Genomic DNA, 18267 nt, shown 5'->3' on the forward strand with positions numbered 1-18267 from the left:
TGCCCTCAGCCCTGCTGTGCTCTGCAGAGGAGCTGCTCCTGCCCAGAGCTCTCTCTCTGCAGCACTCTCTGCTTGCCTGCAGCTCTCTCAGGCTCAGGAGCCAGGCCCAGCAGCACAGGACCATCACCAGACTTTGCCACTTGCTCACCTCTCTCTCTGGGCTCCCTCCAGCTCTCCCTGGGGCTCCCCAGGAACCCAATGGGACACACACTGAAGTCATCGCTCATGTCCCCTCCCTCCCTCCTTTCCAGCACAGCCAGTCCCCCTCTAGAGACACAACCTCTGCTTCTCCCACTCTCCCACTGGACACCCAGGCAGTGCCAGGGGGAATCTCCTTTCCCTCCTCTTCCCCTGCAAGCCACAGGTGACACTGGAGGTGCCAGGGGTGGTCCCAGACATTTGTGGGTCCCCAGCTCCAGCCCCTCAATGTCCTTCTTGTTGTGAGGGGCCCAGGACTGACCCCAGATTCGAGGTGCAGCCTCACCAGTGATGAGTACAGGGGAACAATCAGCTCCCTGCTCCTGCTGCCCACACTATTTCTGATGCAGCCCAGGATGCTGGTGGCCTTCTTGGACACCTGGGCACATGCCAATTTATGTTCGGTCAGCAGTCAACCAGCACCCCCAGGTCCTTCTCTGCCAGGCAGCTTTCCAGCCACCCCTCTTCAGCCTTTACTGTCCAGGTCCCTCTGTAGAACCTTTCTTGTCTCTGGCAGATCCACACTCCCACCCATCTTGGTGTCATCTCCAAACTTCCTGAGGGTGCACTCACCCCCTTGTCCAGATCATTGATAAAGAGATAGAAGAAGAGCAGTCCCAGCATCCTGGGGAACACCACCGGTGAGCAGCCACCAGCTGGACTGAGCTCCACTCACCACAACTCTTTGGGCCCAGATATCAGCCAGGGTTTAACCCACTGAAGAGGCCACTGCTCCAGGCCAGATGTAGCCAGTTTTTCCAGAAGGATTTTGTGGATAAAGCCACTGAAATCTTTATTGAAGTCAAGGCAGTCAACATCCTCCACCTTGCCCTCATTGAATCAGTGGTCACGTTGTCACAGAAGGAGATCGGGTTGGCCAACCAGTCCCTGCCTTTCATAAACCCATGCTGTCTGGCCACCGTCTCCTGGCTGTCCTGCACATGCTGTGTAATGGCACTCAGAGCATCTGCTCCATCCCCTTCCCTGCCACTGGTCAAGCTGACAGGCCTGCATCTCCCTGGATCCTTCTTTTGGCCCTTCTTGTAGGTGGGGATGACAGTGTTCATTCTCCAGTCTACTGACACCTCCCCAGTCAGTCAGGGCTGCTGATAAATGATGACAAGAGGCTTGGTGAGCACTTCTGCCAGCCCCCTCACTACCTTTGTGTGGGTCCCATCTGGCCCCATAGACTTGTGTGTCTCTGGGTGCTGCAGGGGGCACTGATAATCTCCGCTTGGATCATGGGGGCTCCATTCTGCCCCCCATCACTGTCTGCCAGCTCAGGGGACTGAGGAACAGGAACAGGACTGAGGTACCCAAGGAAAAACTGCTCCTACTGCTGAAGGCTGGGACAAAGAAGTACCTCAGCCTTCTCCTAACCCTTGGCAACTATTCTCCTGACATCCAATAAAGGATGAGGGTTCTCCTTCACCCTCCTTTTGTTGCTAATGTGTTCAAGAAACATTGATTATGTTCTTCAATGGCAGCAGAGAGATTAATTTCACACTGTGTTTGGCCATTGTAATTTTTTCCCTCTGTAGCCTCCTGACATGTTTTAAGTCTCCCTGAGTGTCTTGCTCCTTTTTCCAAAGGCCAAAAACTCTCCTTTTTTAGATGAGTTTTTACCAGATCTCTTTTCAGCCAGGCTGGGCATCTTTTCCACTAGTTCATCTTACAGCACATGGGGCCATCTGATCTTTCACCTTCAAGAGTTTCTTTTTGATCAGTTTCCAGATTTCCTGAAATCCCTTGCCCTTCAGGACTGACATCCAAGGAATTCTCTCAACCAGACTCTGAAAGAGGCCAAAAATTGCCTGCCAAACCTCCAAGGTGACAGTTCTGATGACCTTCCTCCTTACTTCTCCAGAGATCAGTTCTTCTGACCAAGGCTGGATTTACAGGAGACCAGGCTTCCTAACAAGAGATGGGAAGAGCTTATCCCACAGAGGTAAAAGGGCTTTAGGACAGGAGATAGCAGGGCTAATTAGCAGAGCTTTACACTAGGTATGAAGGGGGCCAGGGGTGAAAGTGGGGTCACTGGAGAGGAGCCCGAATGTGACATACCAGTACCTGGAGGAGAAGGGTGTGCAAGCAAGGGCTCCCAGTCCTGTGTCTTGATGAAGGAGAAGGGCACTGCATATGTCTGGGGGAAGACAGGAGTTGGTGTGAGGTTGGGGGCTATGGGAATATTGGAGTATGATCAGGAGGTGATTTGGGTTTCTCCCAGACAAAAGGAGGCCACAGCTGAGGTGCATCTACACCAATGCACAGAGCATGGGCAACAAACAGGATGAGCTGGCAGCCATTGCACAGCAGGACAGCTGTGATGTAGTTGTCATCACAGAAATGTGCTGGGATGACTGTCACAGCTGGAACACTGCAGTGAATGGATAGAAGCTCTTCAGAAGGAATAGGAAAGGAAGGAGAAGTGGTGGTGTGGCTCTGTCTGTTAGGGAAAGTTTTGACTGCATAGAGCTTGATTCCAGGGATGAAAAAGTTGAGTGTTTATGGGTAAGGAAGAAGGGGAAGGCAGTATTGTATTTGGAGTCTGTTTCAGACCCCCCAACCAGGATGAGGAGGCAGATGACCCCCCCTCATCACCTGATAGATGTAGGAGGGAACAGGATACCAAGAGATGAGGAAATGACTGAAGTTCTTAATAACTGCTTTGCCTCAGTCTTTAGTAGCAGGGACAGTTATATTCAGGGAATTCAACTCCCTAGCCTAGGAGACAGGGACCAAGAGCAGAGAGATCCCCACATAATCCAGAAGGAGATGGTCAGTGTCCTGCTGCACCATGAGGATGTGCATAAATCTGTGTGACTGGATGGGATGCACCCAAGAGTGCTGAAAGAGCTGGTGGCAGTGCTTGCAAAGCCACTTTCCATCAATGATCAGTAGTCCTGGATCACTGGAGAGGCATCAGAAGCCTCAAAGTCTGCTGCTGTAATTCCCATATAAAGGAAGGGAGAGAAGGAGGATCGGGGAAACTAGAAACCTGTCAGTTTGACCTCAGTCCCAGGGATGTTAATGGAGCAGATCATCCTGGTTGGATGTCCAGGCGCAAAGAGTTGTGGTCAATGGAGTTAAATCCAGATTTGGGGGGGGTCACGAGTGGTGTCCCCCAGGGCTCAGTGCTGGGGCTGCTCCTGTTGAACATCTTTATGTAGGACATAGCTGAGGGGATAGAGTGCAGCCTGAGTCCACCTGCAGGTGACACATAGCTGGGTGGAAGTGTTGATGTGCCTGAGGGTAGGGAGGCTCTGCAGAGGGATCTGGACAGGCTTGATGGATGGGCCAAGGCCACGTGTATGAGTTTCACTAAGGCCAAATGTCAGGTCCTGCACTTGGACCACACTAACATCCAGCAGCACTACAAGCTTGGGGAGGAGTGGCTGGAGAAGTTCCCAGCAGAGAGGGACCTGGGGGTGGTTACTGACAGGTGTATGAACATAAGCCAGCAGTGTGCCCAGGTGGCCAAGAAGGCCACCACTATCCTGGCCTCATGCAGGACCAGTGCGACCAGCAGGGCCAGGGAGGGGATCTTACCCTTGTCCTCAGCCTTGGTGAGACTGCACCTTGACCACTGTGTGCAGTTTTGGGCACCACAGGATAGGAAGGACATGGAGGTGCTGGAGAGGGTGCAGAGAAGGGCAGCCAAGCTGATCAGGGGTCTGGAGAAGAGGACTTATGAGGAGAGGCTGAGGGAACTGGGGCTGATCAGCTTAGAGAAGAGGAGGCTGAGAGGAGACCTCATTGCTCTCTACAGCTACCTCAAAGGAGGTGGTAGTGAGACAGACACTGGGCTCTTCTCTTTTGTGACCAGTGACAGGATAAGAATAAATGGGTTAAAGGTCAACCAGGAGAGTTTCAGGTTAGATAACAGGAAAAACATCTTCACAGAAAGAGTGGTGGAGCATTAGAAGAGGCTGCCCAGGGAGGTGGTCGGGGCACCATCCCTGGAAGTTTTCAAAAGAAAGGTAGAGGGGGTGGTTTAGTGGTTAGGGGTTGTAGGGTGGACAGCTGGACTCAACGATAGGTCTCTCCAACCTTGGTTTTTCAGTGATTCTAGGGAGGGAGATCTCTATTATTTCATCGTCACTGTGCCCAAGATGGCCTCCAACCATCACATCAACAACAAGTCCTTCAATGTTTGGAAACACCAGGTTCATTGCGGTGTCTTCTCTGATTGGTTGCCACACAAGATGTGTCAGGAAGGTCTCTTCCACACAATCCTGGAAACTCCAGGACTGTTCCCTTGGCTGTGCTGTATTTCCAGCACACATGTGGGAAGGTGAAGTGAGAACAAGGTCTCAGCTATTGCAGTTAAACTTCATCTGCCTCTGCATCCTTCATGGGTCTTCTAGAGCCATGTTGGTTCCTACTAATAAAACTGTAAATGTTTTGACATCCCAAAGACAGAAGAAATTTTTGAAAAATCAACTACGTACACCTAGGAGATACACATTTCATACACAAAAGAAATAGCCCTATAAAGAGGAAATAGACTGCCCAAAGGTCAAAGCAGCCACACGTGGAAAAGCTCTCAGGTATCTGAAAGAATTGGTTGTACACAATGTGATCTATACCATGATGAGACTGTAGATCCTTATCACATGCCATGCCCTAAGCCTGTGAGGCAAAGGTTTGTGCATGCTGCACCATCCCCATTTAACCCTACACTATCAGTAATGTTATGGGTTCCTGGAGAAATGGAACCAACTGTGGGTGATGGGATTAAAACAGCACAAGAATATGAAGATGCTGTCATGGCTCCTCATCGGGCCTGGGTCTCAGCTGTAAAGGGAACAGCTGAGAAACTGCACCTACCCCATCACAAAGTCCTGGTGGTGCTGTTGAGAGCCCAGGCCTGGAACTGCCTGGGACCATGTCACAGAATCATAGAATCATGGTATGGGTTGGCTTGGAAGGGTTCAAGATCACCTAGGCCCACCCTCCTGCATGCATGGGTAGGGACACTTCCCACTCAGCTGAAGCCAACCCTTCCCCTGTCCCCATGGAACTCACTAGAAATCTAGACATAGAGAGACAAAACCCATCTCATGCTCCTGCCCTTTCCCCAGCCATGCTCACGTTGCTCAAATGTGACTTTTTTGAAAATTTTACATTTAATTTAATAACTGATGTCACCCTGGTACAGAGTGCTCCTGCATGGGCTGCAGATCCACATCTGCCCCTCCGTGCTCCTCCATGGGCTGCAGGGGACAGCTGCCCTCTCCCCACAGCCTGCAGGGGAACTTCTCTTCTGGCCCTTCCTTCATTCACTGACCTTGGGGTCTTGTGGAGGGCTGGCAGCAGGCTTCCACCTCCTTCTCCATGGACACCTTGGGCATTTGCTGCCACAGACATTCCATGGTCACCCAGGGCAGCTGCTGACTCCTGAGGGAGGTGCTCTCCCAGATATGGGCACCCCAGGTCTCCACACCTCTTATAAACCCCCCGGGTCACCACAGAGACCCCCATGACAATGGTGTCAAGGTACCAGACCCTGCATCACAAAGCCCTGGTGGCGGCTGTGGAGACTCCCAGGCCTGGAACTGGCTGGGACTGTGTCACAGAATCATGGAATCATGGAATGGGGGGGGTTGGAAGGATTTAAGATCATCTAGTTCCAATCCAACCCATTCCATGATTCCATGATCCCACCCAACTGAAGCCAGCCATCCCCATGGAACTCCCTTCTTAATCCCATCCACAGCATCAGCCTCACTCAGCGGCAGTGTCTCTTGGAGCTGCTCGAGGATGAGCTTCCCGTGCTCATCCTGCTCCATAATCCTACAGATCATTCCCATGACCCTCCAGAACATTCTGAATCACAGAATACTTCAGGCTGGAAGAAACCCCTGACCATCTCCTACTCTGAGTGCCCTGCTCAAGGCGGGATGAGCCAGATGAGGTTGCTCAAGGCCTTCCCCAGCGTGGCTTCATCCACAAAGGGGCTAGAAGTGCCTTTTTCCTACCCTATAGGGGGGGATTATAAAGACAGCAAACAGTGTTGGCACAAGTACTGGACACTGAGGCACCATCACGGCTTTCCAGGAGGACTTTGGATCCCTGATGGCACTGTGACCCTCACCATCTCGTGAACTTCCCACCCACCACATCACCCACCTCTTCATTCCAGACATCACCAGTCTGGCTACAACAGGACAATGGTAGAGCATGGCAAAGGGTTTGCTAAAGGCCAGGTGCACCCCATGCCTCTCTGTCCCCTGCCCACTCTGCTTCAGCAGTTCCCTCTTTGTCTTGACTGGGGTCTGATGGACCCCATTATTGTCCCAGGGACTGAGGTCATAGAATCCTAGAATGTTAGGGGTTGGAAGGGACCTCTAGAGATCATCCAGTCCAACCCCTCTGCCAAAGCAGCATCACCTTGGGCAGGCCACACAGGAACACATCCTGGTATGTGTTAAAAGTCTTCAGACTCCACAGCCTCTCTGGGCAGCCTCTTCCAGTGTTCCCACAACCTCACGGTCAAGACGTTTCTCCTCATGTTGAGGTGGAACTACCTGTGTTCTAGCTTAAAACCATTTTTCCACTGAAAAGAGATTGTCGCCTTCCATTTGACACTTAGATATTTATAAACACTCATAAAATGCCCTCACTCTTATTTTCTCAGGGCTAAGCAGACCAAATTCTCTCACTCTTTCTTCAGAGGAGAGATGCTCAAGTTTCTTCATCATCCTCCTAGCTCTCCCTGGGACCCTTTCCAGTAGATCCCTGTCCCACTAGAACTGGGGGCCCAAAATAGCATCCAATATTCTATAGGTGGTCTCAGAAGGGCAGAGTAGAGGGGTAGGAAAACCAAGCTAGATCTGCTAGATCACTTTTGCTGATTCACCCCAGGAAACCATTGGCCCTCTAGACTACGCATTTAGTCATCCCTTTGTAGAAGGATATCAGGTTAGTCAAGCAAGACTTCTGTTTAGTAAATCAATGTTGGCTGCTCCTGAGAACCTTCTTTGTGTTTGCACAATCGGAGTACTGAATATTCTGTAAGGCAGACTTCCCTTTCCCTACTCTGTACTGAGAGCTACATCTACCATTGCAGAGATGAGGAGTCCCCTCAGTTTCCAGAGAAGTTTTCTCCTTCCCCTCTTTCATCCCCCAGTATGGTACTGACTGTAGCACAATGGACCTTCCAGTACCTGTGGGGAGCCTAGTGGAACACTGAAAATGGACTTTTTGCAAAGGCTTGGACTCATAGGATGAGGAGCATTGGGTTAAAGCTAGAAAGGAGTTTATTTGGACTGGATGTGAAGAAAAAGTTCATTACCATGAGGGCACTTGAAAAAATGGCACATGTTGCCCATAAAGGTGGTTTAGGCCTCATCCCTGGAGGTATTCATGGTGAGCCTTAAGGAGGTTCTGAAGAATCTGATCTACTTTAGGGTATCCCTGATTACTGCAGTGGGGTTTGAATGGATGGCCTTTAGAGGTCCATTGCAACCAAAATAATTCTCTGATTCTAGGATTATAAGACCATTGGCCACCTCAGTTAGGATGGAGAATGCCCAGAGTTCTCCTAAGATAGTGTTAGGAGGACCCAAGACCATGGCCAGTGCACACATACTAATGAGCCTAGCCCTAGTGCTGTGCAGACTGCGGGCAGTAGAGGAGGATCCTGGGAGTGCCTGAAGGGTGGGTTTGGGCATGGTGGAGCTTTTCTTCAGAGTGGGAAACTGTTGCCTTTCGGTTAAAGGCACGACCTGGTTCTGGGGTAGCACGCGGTTGCTAAGTAACGAGGTAGTCAGACGCCGAGGTGGGATGAGCAGCCAAGAGAGCCAAGAGAGAGTTTATTGCCACATGGCAAGGGTTTAAATAGACGCGCCTTGTGCCTTGTTGCGTCACTTCCGCCGTGTTACAGCTCACATTCTATTGGCTACAGGGGGAGGGGTCTCTGACTTCCCGTAACATCGCGAGATCTTCCGAGCGCCAGGCCTTATCTCACCACATTTCCCCCCTCCCTATGCCCAATAGATTAAAATATAATCACAAAAATATACTTATAATGTTAGTTAAAAATCCTTAAATTACATGATTGTCATCATTTAGTGCAAATCATAAAGACACGTGCAAAATTATATCCCTTATCCCTGAGTTAAAAACTTAAAGCACCACAAGTGAATGGAGGTTAGAATAAGTTAGTAAGACATAAAAAGTAAAATCTGAGGTAGTTTGTGTCTATCTGAGTAGCACAATGGGAATGTCCGCCTTTGTACGAGATCTGCAGGCGTGGGTGCTTGAGATGTGGACGGGGAGGTTGCAGCCACGTTGCTGTCTCTTGCTACCGGGAAACGCGGATTGCGAGGGCGCCCAATGATGCAGTTCTGTGGACAAAAACTAAGAATCGTCATTAGTTTCATCCCGACGGTCCGGTTTAATGGATTTAAGCGGACACCACTTAACTTGACCATCTTTTTTGATCGCAGCGTAACCTCGCCCCGTTAGCACTAATCTCCACCCCTTTTCCCATTCTCCCAGCTCATTTCTGACCACAACTAATGGGCCCTCCTCCATCGCTCGAGTGGCCCAGTGTTTTTGGGCGGGGCTATTCACCTCCTCACCCCTGGGGAATTGATTTAGTGCTAGTAGGGCGGTCGCTAGCAAGCGAGCCTGGTCTCCCGAAGGAATAACGTTGGTAAGACCTTCTGATCTAGCCAAGACCTCTAGTTTAGATTTCAAGGTCTGATTTGCCCGTTCGACAATGGCCTGTCCTGTACTGTTGTATGGAATGCCATGTACCAAAGCAATGCCCCATTTTTCGGCGAAAGCTTGGACAGATTTAGACACAAAATTTGGACCGTTGTCTGTTTTAATTTGACTGGGGACACCGAGCCATGCCATGGCCGTCAGCCAATGCTGAATGGTCGCCTTGGAATCAGTCTTAAGGTGCTGAGTGGCAACAATCATCCCACTATACGTGTCTACAGTCACTGCTAACCACGCTCGGGGTTTTAGCAGCGGGCAGAGTGTGAAATCTGTCTGCCACACCTCCGAGGCTTTAAGACCTCTGGGGTTCACACCACTAGACCACAGTGGCGCTTTTTGACAATGGGGACATGTGGCTACCACATGTTTTGCGTCAGCGGTTGAAATCCCACATCTCTTTGCTAACGCTTTGGCACCAATGTGGAGAGACTCGTGTAGCTGTCGGGCGTCTCTCAGTGTCCACAGTCCTTTCGCAGCTGCATCCGCTTTGTCGTTGCCAGTTTGGAAAAAGCCTTTAATTGGGTTGTGGCTGTTTACATGGATGACCGAGATGGTACCCTTTCGGGAAGAGAGAGCGTCTTCCAGCATCAGAGCAGCTGTAGATGTTGGCACGCCAGGCCCTGACATGGCCAGGCAAAGTCTGGCTACATACATTGAGTCAGTCACAATGTTAAGATGTTCTGTCAGGAACAGTCCGCATGCCAGCACTACAGCCGCTGCTTCCAGCTGCTGAACTGAAAGAGCATGATCGGTCATTTTAACGCAGTGCCATTTGTCTCCTACTTGCCACACCGCTGCTGCGGTTGAAGTCGCTGAAGAGGCGTCTGTGAATACTGTCGGTCCTGGTTGAGGTCGGTCCATGACCTTCTGCGGAAGGTCAATGTCAACAACTGTCATCATCTGGGTCCAAGGGGGCTTTGAGGCATACCGGATTTCTCCACCAAATCCGACGAGGGCTATGGCCAGATGCTCTGACATTGCCCCTGATTGCGTTGGGAGCTGTTTACGGAAAGGTAGATGTATCCTGGCGGGCTCGATGCCTAGGTGTCTCAAGGCTAGTTTTCTGCCCTTCATTATAAGGTTGCCAAGGCATTCGATTCCTGGGGAGAAAGCACGTGATGGTTTTCCCATGACTACCCACTGTATCGGTCGGGCTTTTTCAGGAGGGCCTTGAGCCAGCGCTCCTACTCCCCCCTCTTTTGTAAAGTGGACATACAGGTCGAGTGGAATATTAGGATTCCACCTGGCGAGCGTGCTCGACGACATCTGTTGTTCAATGAAGTCAAGGGAATTCGTTGCTTCTGCCGTCAGGGTTTTCTGCTCCCATGGATTCTTCCCTTTCAGGAGATCATACAGGGGGGTCATAGTTTCAGGTGGGATCAGGATGATATTTCGCAGCCACTGCAGGGACCCCACCAGCTGCTGTACGTCGTGGAGGGTTTTGATATCCCGGCGAATTTTCATCTGCGGAGGGCTCACGTGAGAGCTTGTAATCTCCACTCCCAGGAAACTTACACAAGGTCCCTTTTTGATCTTTGCACTTGCGATTTCGAACCCATTCGCTCTTAGGGTCTCCGAAACCGTTGACACCAGCTGGTCCACCTGCTTTGCTGTGGGTGCGGCGATCAAAATGTCATCCATGTATTGGATGATGGTTGCCGTTGGGTCGCTGCGTCGAGCCGGTACTAATGCTCGGTCCACTGTGATTTGGCAAATGGTGGGTGAGTTGATCATCCCTTGTGGAAGCACCTTCCACTGGAAGCGTAAGTTTGGGCGATGACTGTTTGGAAGCACGACAGAAAAAGCAAATCGCTCTTTGTCCTCCTCGTGTAGAGGTATCGAAAAGAAACAGTCCTTAATGTCCAGAACAGCACAGGGTTGTCCCTCTGGCACCATAGAGTTCATGGGCAGCAATGTTTGAACAGGACCCATAGGTTGAATCCTTTTATTCACTTCACGTAGGTCGTGGAGAAGACGGAATCCCTCACCCGTTCGTTTGGGTATGACGAACACTGGGGTGTTCCACGGGCTGGTAGACGGCTCTATATGGTCTCGTTGTAGCTCACGGTCTATTAGTTCAAGAAGGGCATCCATTCGAGGCTTTGATAGGGGCCACTGCTCGACCCACACCGGATCGGTCGACTTCCATTTCAGCTTTATTGGTGGAAGTGGGTGCGCGGCAGTGGCCCTTAGGGTAAATTTGTCACCCTGGCTTGTAACAGGGCTAGCGCATCTCTACCCAGCAAGGGTGGGACTCCTGACATGACGTATGGGAATAACGTAATGGTCTTCTCCGGTCCTTTCTCGGTATGAATTGTGATCGCTATTGGCTGGGCGCTTTTCGAAGCTCGGGTTAGTCCTCCGACTCCTCCCACCATGGGGGCGTCTTTCAGCTGCCAGCTAGGGGGCCAGCTTGTTTCGGGAAAGACAGTGACATCGGCTCCTGTGTCGATCAGGAAAGGAACCTTAATGGTGATACTGTTGGGGGTATTGTATAGAGAGCACAACCCCCATACCACTGGCGGGTTATCACATTTTACTGCCAGGGCCACCCTGGGGTCTCGTTCCCAAGGGGTGCTCCTTGTTGCTGAGGCAGGGACGGATTCGGTTGGGTCGCCGGTTGGACCGTCAGGTTGGCAGCTCCTTGGGTGTGTAGCAGGTTCGGGGGCGCCTCGCCCCACCCAGGGTTGGTGTAATTGAGCTGCGGGTTTGAGGGTGCTTTGCCCCATCCAGGGTTGGCGTAGTTGGGCCGTCCCGTGTTCCAGGCGGGAGAGGGCTTCACACGGCCCGGGTGTCCTCTCCCCCCCTCGTTTCCCTGGACATTAGCCTTGCAGTTCTTAGCAGAATGTCCTTTCCTGCCACAAGTCCAGCACGCTCCCCTAGGCCGGGTCTTGTGATGAGGGGGTGCTGTTGGTTGGGCCACTACCTGGGGACAGGTTGCCGCAATATGGCCCGCTTGGCCACATTTAAAACATGCCATTACAGAGGCCAGTGCATGAACAGCTGCCTGAACTGGGGATAGATGCTCTTCGTTCACGACATGCTTGATCATGCCCGCGAGAGATGACCCTGCTGGCAGTGATCGCAGGATTTCTCTGGTTGTTGAGTTACATTGCTGCCGTATGCACTCAGTGAGAACTGGACCTTTGGCTTCTGCTGGCAGGGATGAAGAGTCGATCGCTGCTTGCAGACGATCCACAAATTGCGTGAAGCCTTCGTTCTCTTCTTGTTTCATTGAAGCCCATGGTGGTGGCTTGGCAACGGTTCTAGAAACTGCACGAATAGCTTCTCTAGCAGTGCGTGTGGTCGTCATTACCTCATGAGGCCGTAAACCTTGAGCTTGTGCCTGGGGGGTAACCAAGGCTGGGTCTACGCCCATCAGTCGCTGCAGGGTGGAGCCATGTAGCGGGTGGTCTGCCCCAGTTACTTCGGCTAGCTTCCTTACGCAATTGTCTTCCCATTCCTGCCTGAAGAGAATCATGGCTGACCCGTCGAAAATGAGTCTACTGGTAAACTTTATGTCAAATGGGAGCATGTCGTCTCCCCCAAAAAGCCCGTCCATAAGGGTGGAGACCATAGCAGAATTCAGTCCTTTATCTGCAATGGCTTTAACAATTGTTTGGATGTCCTTAGGGTTAACCGGTGAGTGAACCCTTTGTCCCCCGTCTGTGACCCGGACTGGGAATGCTAGTGTGTCCGGGATCCAAGCAGCGCAAGCTTTTTGTATTTCCTTCCAGTCTGTAAGTGAAGGTTTTTGCGTTTCCGCTTCTTTTATATTAGGGGTGCAAGTACCCTCCTTTTCTCGCTTTGAGTCAACCGTGGGCGACTTATCCCGTGTAGTCCCTGCTCTGGATTTGGAATTTGAGCGGATACGGTACTCGTTATTCGGGCTCTGGCTCCTTCTGTGTTCCCTGTAGTCAGGCGGGCTGTGGCTCCGCCTGCTACCTGTGGGAGCAGGGGAGCCCCGATCCCACCCTTTCCCCCTGTGGGCAGGTGGGCTGTGGCTCCGCCCACTACCCGGGCGGGTGGGGGAGCTCGGGCTCCGCCCATCTCTTTTGTGCGCATAGGGGCTGTGGCCCTGCCCCCTACCTGAGCGGGTGGGGGAGCCCCGGTCCCACCCACTTCCCCCATAGGTGGGAGGGCTGTGGCCCCGCCTACCACTTGAGCGGGTGGGGGAGCCCCGGTCCCACCCACTTCCCCCATAGGTGGGAGGGCTGCGGCCCCGCCTACCACTTGAGCGGGTGGGGGAGCCCCGGTCCCACCCACTCCCCCCATGGGTGGGTGGGCTGTGGCCCCGCCCACCACCTGGGCGGGTGGGAGGGCTTGGGCTCCGCCCACCTCCCTTGCGTGTGCGGGGGCTGTGGCTCCGCCCGCTGCCTGGGTGGGCAGGTGGGCCTCGGTCCCGCCCACTTCCCCGGTGGGTGGGTGGGGTATGGCTCCGCCCGCTACCTGGGCGGGTAGGTGGGCTTCGGTCCCACCTACTCCCCCGGTGGGTGGGCGGGGTCTGGCTCCGCCCACTACCTGGGCGTGCAGGTGGGCTTCGGTCCCGCCTGCTCCCCCGGTGGGTGGGCGGACTGTGGCTCCGTCCACGCCCTGAACGAGCACGTGCGCTCTGGTCCCACGTGTTTTCCCTGTGGGCATTTTTTATTTCCTCATCAGGACGTTTATTTGGATTTTCGTTGCGACTAATTCTTGGCCCCTCGCTCGCGCTTCTTTCCCATTTCCAAGCGTCCCCACCGCCCCCATTCCACCCGGGCTCTCTCCCCTTTTCCGGGCATACATTTACTGGAGCCGGCGCTCCCTCCCCGCCCCCATCGGGTGCACTCGCGCCCTGCCCCATCCCCTGCTGCTCGGTGTTGTGTGGGGCGTACGGCGGTGGTCTAGCCCAAAACCCTTCCGCGGCAGTCCTGGCTTCCTCAGCCAGCCCGTCCCAGACGGACCTTGCCCGGTCTCGGTCCTCTGGTGGGGGTGCAGCAGATGGGGGGAAGCGGCAGGCAGCATGTTTGGGGAAGTACCGTCCGCCCGCTCCCTCCCCCGACCCCGCTCCGCCTCCCTCGGTTGCCAAGCCGCCGTTTGGCGTGGGGCCGGCGCAGCCGCCGGCGGGCTGGCCGGGTGCGGGGGGGCGGCAGCTCGGGCACCCCCCCGTCCCCTCCTTCAGGCAATCGCAGGCAGGAGGCATGTTGCGGGTGGGCAGCGGGCAGGATGTGTCCTGCCGTCCCGTAGGACTCAGGGACCTGGGACGGCAGGGCGAGGGCTCGCGGCCGCGGGATGGGGATCCGGCCCCGCGGCAAGGCGAACCAGCGCGGCTGGGGGGGGACGCGGTGCGGCGACGCGGGGAAACGGCGCGGTTAGGGGAGCTGGCGCGGGAGGACTGGGTCTCAGCACGTGGGCACGGGGACTCGGCGCGGCAGGGTGGGGGTTTGGGGTGAATTTCGCTTTCCTGGAGGACCTCAGGCCCTGCAGAGTCACTGATCTCTGGTGGGCGCGGGGTCTGCGTGGCCGCTCCGACCCCCAGCTTCGGGACGGCCAGCAAACAGTCCCTCGCTGCTTTCCAGGTCTCTTGTTCCTGCATGGCCTTCTGCAAAGCCTGCAGGACTTTCCCCCACGCTTTCAAATTCTTCGCGCTACCCGAAAACATCGTCTCGTCGGCTAACGCCGCCGTGCATTTAGGCCACACCTCTGGGTGGAGAATATCCACCGGCTGCTCAATTATCCCTAACTGTATTAACCTCGGAACCGCGAGTTTAAAATCGTTCGTCTTACAATCAACACCCCATTGCTTGTGTATTTGCGATACGACCTTAATAAGGGCTTCCATCCTCCCTTGTCGGTCTGGTCTGAGCTCGAGTCGGGACAGCAGTCTTCCGTCGACTCCGGGCTGGGACCCCAAAATTCTCCGTCGGTCTCCGGGCCTGGATCCCGTCTCCGTCGACCCCCTGACCTGGATCTAAACTTGTACTGACTGTCTTCCCTTAATCTCCGGGCCTGGATCAAAATTCCTTCGACCCCCTGATTGGGAGCTTGTCACACTGCCTTAACTGCTGAGCAGACTCTGCCACTCCTACGATAGCTTTAAACTTTACCCTGCTGCCTTGCTTGTTCCCGGGTTTCGGCACCACTTGTTGCCTTTCGGTTAAAGGCACGACCTGGTTCTGGGGTAGCACGCGGTTGCTAAGCAATGAAGTAGTCAGACGCCGAGGTGGGATGAGCAGCCAAGAGAGCCAAGAGAGAGTTTATTGCCACATGGCAAGGGTTTAAATAGACGCGCCTTGTGCCTTGTTGCGTCACTTCCGCCGTGTTACAGCTCACATTCTATTGGCTACAGGGGGAGGGGTCTCTGACTTCCCGTAACATCGCGAGATCTTCCGAGCGCCAGGCCTTATCTCACCACAGGAAACAGCTTGGGAAAGAAAGAATGGCCCAAAGTGCAGCTGGGGATGCCTAGAGTGGAGAGCAGAAGAAAGAAATGTCACTGCAAAGGTCATGCTGGGGAACACCACATCCCCCAGAAGGAGACAGGATCAGCCCAAGGCTCTGTGTGCCAAGGCAGAGGCAGGGAGGACACAGAGATGTCAGGAGAGGAAGGGGACAGCAAGGTGGGGCAGGCGGGTGAAGAAGCAGAGCCTGCAGGGCAAGAGGCACAGGGGATGGGACAGCCCAGGACAGACTGTGCTGGAGATGAGAGAGGGAAAAGCTGTGGAAAAGCTGAAAACACACCTGGCAGAGCCAAGGTCTCCATGACTTTGCTGATGGCTCTTGTCTCAAGTGGAGCTTCCAGCAGCACTGGGGCTCAGGGCCTCCTTGTCCATGTGCAGGAGGCTGGGAGGTGCTGTGCCATAGTCCTGCCCTTGGCATTGCCCATCTCCACATGCCAGTGCTGCCAGGAGAGCCCTGAGGGCTGAGGCTCAGGGCTGGCACCTTTAGGGAATGGGCTCAGGGCTGGGCCCTTTGCAGTCCTGACACACAACCAGGCTTCCTCAGCACCAGAGCCACCTGCACCTTCCTTTTCCCCACCTGCCATCACTGCCTCCTGCTTCCTGCTCCCCCCACACCCTGCAGGGGACACTGCTTTCTCAGGGCTGTCCCTCAGGGGGACCCAGGCACACAGCAAGAAACTCTGGAAACTTTGGACTCTGTCTTGGACTTTCTTGTTGACAAAGAAGCTTCTGCAACTTTCTTTTCTTTGCCTCTTGAGCAATTGTCATGGGCTCAGCATCAACCCCCCAGAGGGCTCATTACAGCTGTGAGCTGGGCTCCTGGGATGCAGGGAGCTGCTGGCAAGTGGGCAGTGCTGCAGAGAGAGAGCTCCGGGCAGGAGCAGCTCCTCTGCAGAGCGCAGCAGGGCTGAGGGCACTGCCAGGGTATCTGGGGGAGATGAGCAAGGCAGAGAGAGCTTCAAGGGGGTGAAGATGGAGGGGGATGAGAGCCAGCTGAGTGGAGGAGAACCTTCCCAGCTTCTGACATGGTGAGTGTCTGGTGCAGGGCAGTGAAGCTGGTGCAGTTCCTGGAGGCATCTCCTAAAGCTGCAGAGCCAGAGCTGCTGGGAGCTGTAAGAGGGGAAGGGGCTGGAGGTGGAAGGGGAATTGTGAAGAGGAGTGAGGGGGTGTGTGCAGGCAGGGGTGCCCAGGGCTGTCCTTCAGAGCAGGGTCCTGCAGCCCAGGGGCTGTGTGCTGGGGCAGGGACTATGCTGCCTGCCTGCCTGGCAGGGGCAGCTCTCAGACTGCCCGGGGAGCTCCCTGGTGCTGGCAGAAGCTGTGGCTGGCAGGAGACAGGGAGCACAGGGCAGGGTCCTGGTGCTGGTAAGAGAGGGATGAATTGCTCAGGGCTGCTCACAGCTCCAGCTGATGCTAGGAATATTTCTGAGGGGACTTTTCAAGAGTCCCTTCAGGGCAGGGCTTTCCTGATCCAGTCTCTGCTCTCCTCAGGCTCTGCTTCTATTTGTCTCTCCAGGACATGAAAAGCTCTTTCTGCACTCTGCAGAAGACACACAGACCCCAGTTATTCTTAGCCCTTGTCTGAGCTACTCTTGAGCCCCTGCACAGTCAGAGATGCCCCTGGACAGGTCCTGCTGCTGCCAGGAGGGGTCTGCAGGGCAGAGCTGAGTACTCAGTGGGTGGGATGGGAGCTGTGAGCACTGCCAGGGAGGAGAGCTGGGGACAGAGAAAGAGCTGCAGGCAGCAGAGATGGGCAGGGATGGAGAGGGAGCTGCTGCCTGGAAGATGATGGCAGGGGGGATTCCTTCATGTCCCAGCCATCCCCTGCAGAGGTGCTGCCCTCCCTAGAGCTAAACCCTGCTCTCTGTCACGCAGTACAGTCCCCCAGCCCTTCAGATCATGGGCACTGAATTCTGAGGAGCCTTCCAGCAGCCCCCCCACCAGAGAGGAGAAATGCTGGAGTCTCTGCCTATGTCTCCCTGTCCCGACTTCTTTGGCAGCAGAACTTTGGCAGGTTCCCCTCTTGCCCCTGGTGCTACTGCTGCCCTTGTTCTTCCTCTTCTTTTTGCTGGGCTGGGGTTAAAGATTCAGGTGCAGCTCAGACACTGATGCTGCAGGTCCTGTCCTGCTGCTTTGTCCATTGAGGAAAGGCATCCAAACTGCCTGAGATTTAGGGCTGTGGGGACTGCAGGGTGTGGGGCTGGGGGTCAGCCAACCCTTCTGTCCGGATAGCCCAACTTCATGGTCTTTGCCTCTTTGTGCAGCTGAGAGCAGGACTGATGGACAGAGCAGCTGTCCTCACTCTGCACTAAGGGACAGTCCCTTTGTCTCTCAGCATCCTCATGGTTTCACTTGCAGAGCTCCTGGCTGGGGCAGCTCCAGGCAGCAGATCTTTCCATGGCAAGGAGGTGTCCATCTTCCTTCTGCCCTCTAGAGCTCTGGGCAATGTCCTCTTTGAGGCTGGGCAGGAGCTGACCCTCCCTTCATCAGACCAGCTCCCTCTTCTCTGCACACAGCCACAGGCAATCCTCTTGCCTTGCTCTGTTCTCCCTGAGTGCAGTAGAAGTGCTGAGGGTTTGAGTAATCCAGAAACATTCCCCGGGAGAGATGGGGGAAGCTGAAAAAAACCATACCTGCCTGAAACGGCTTTCTGCATCCTGGTTCATCAGCACTGAGAATACAGATTCTGACAAGCTCTTTTGTTTAGCACTGCTTTCAGAAGTACATTTCAGCACTAATAGTTGATCCTAAGAGATCCAAGCAGAGACCTGAAGGAAGGTCTTACAGAAAAGTGTCTGTGTCTATAGCAGGAAAAAAAAGTAGGGAAATTGTCTTTGATTTTCTGGACAGGCTTTCCCTAACTTAATTTTTTTATTGTATCAGTGGTCTTGGTGACAAGCAG

This window comes from Calypte anna, unplaced genomic scaffold (assembly GCF_003957555.1).
Source record: "Calypte anna isolate BGI_N300 unplaced genomic scaffold, bCalAnn1_v1.p scaffold_183_arrow_ctg1, whole genome shotgun sequence".
NCBI classification, from domain to species: domain Eukaryota; kingdom Metazoa; phylum Chordata; class Aves; order Apodiformes; family Trochilidae; genus Calypte; species Calypte anna.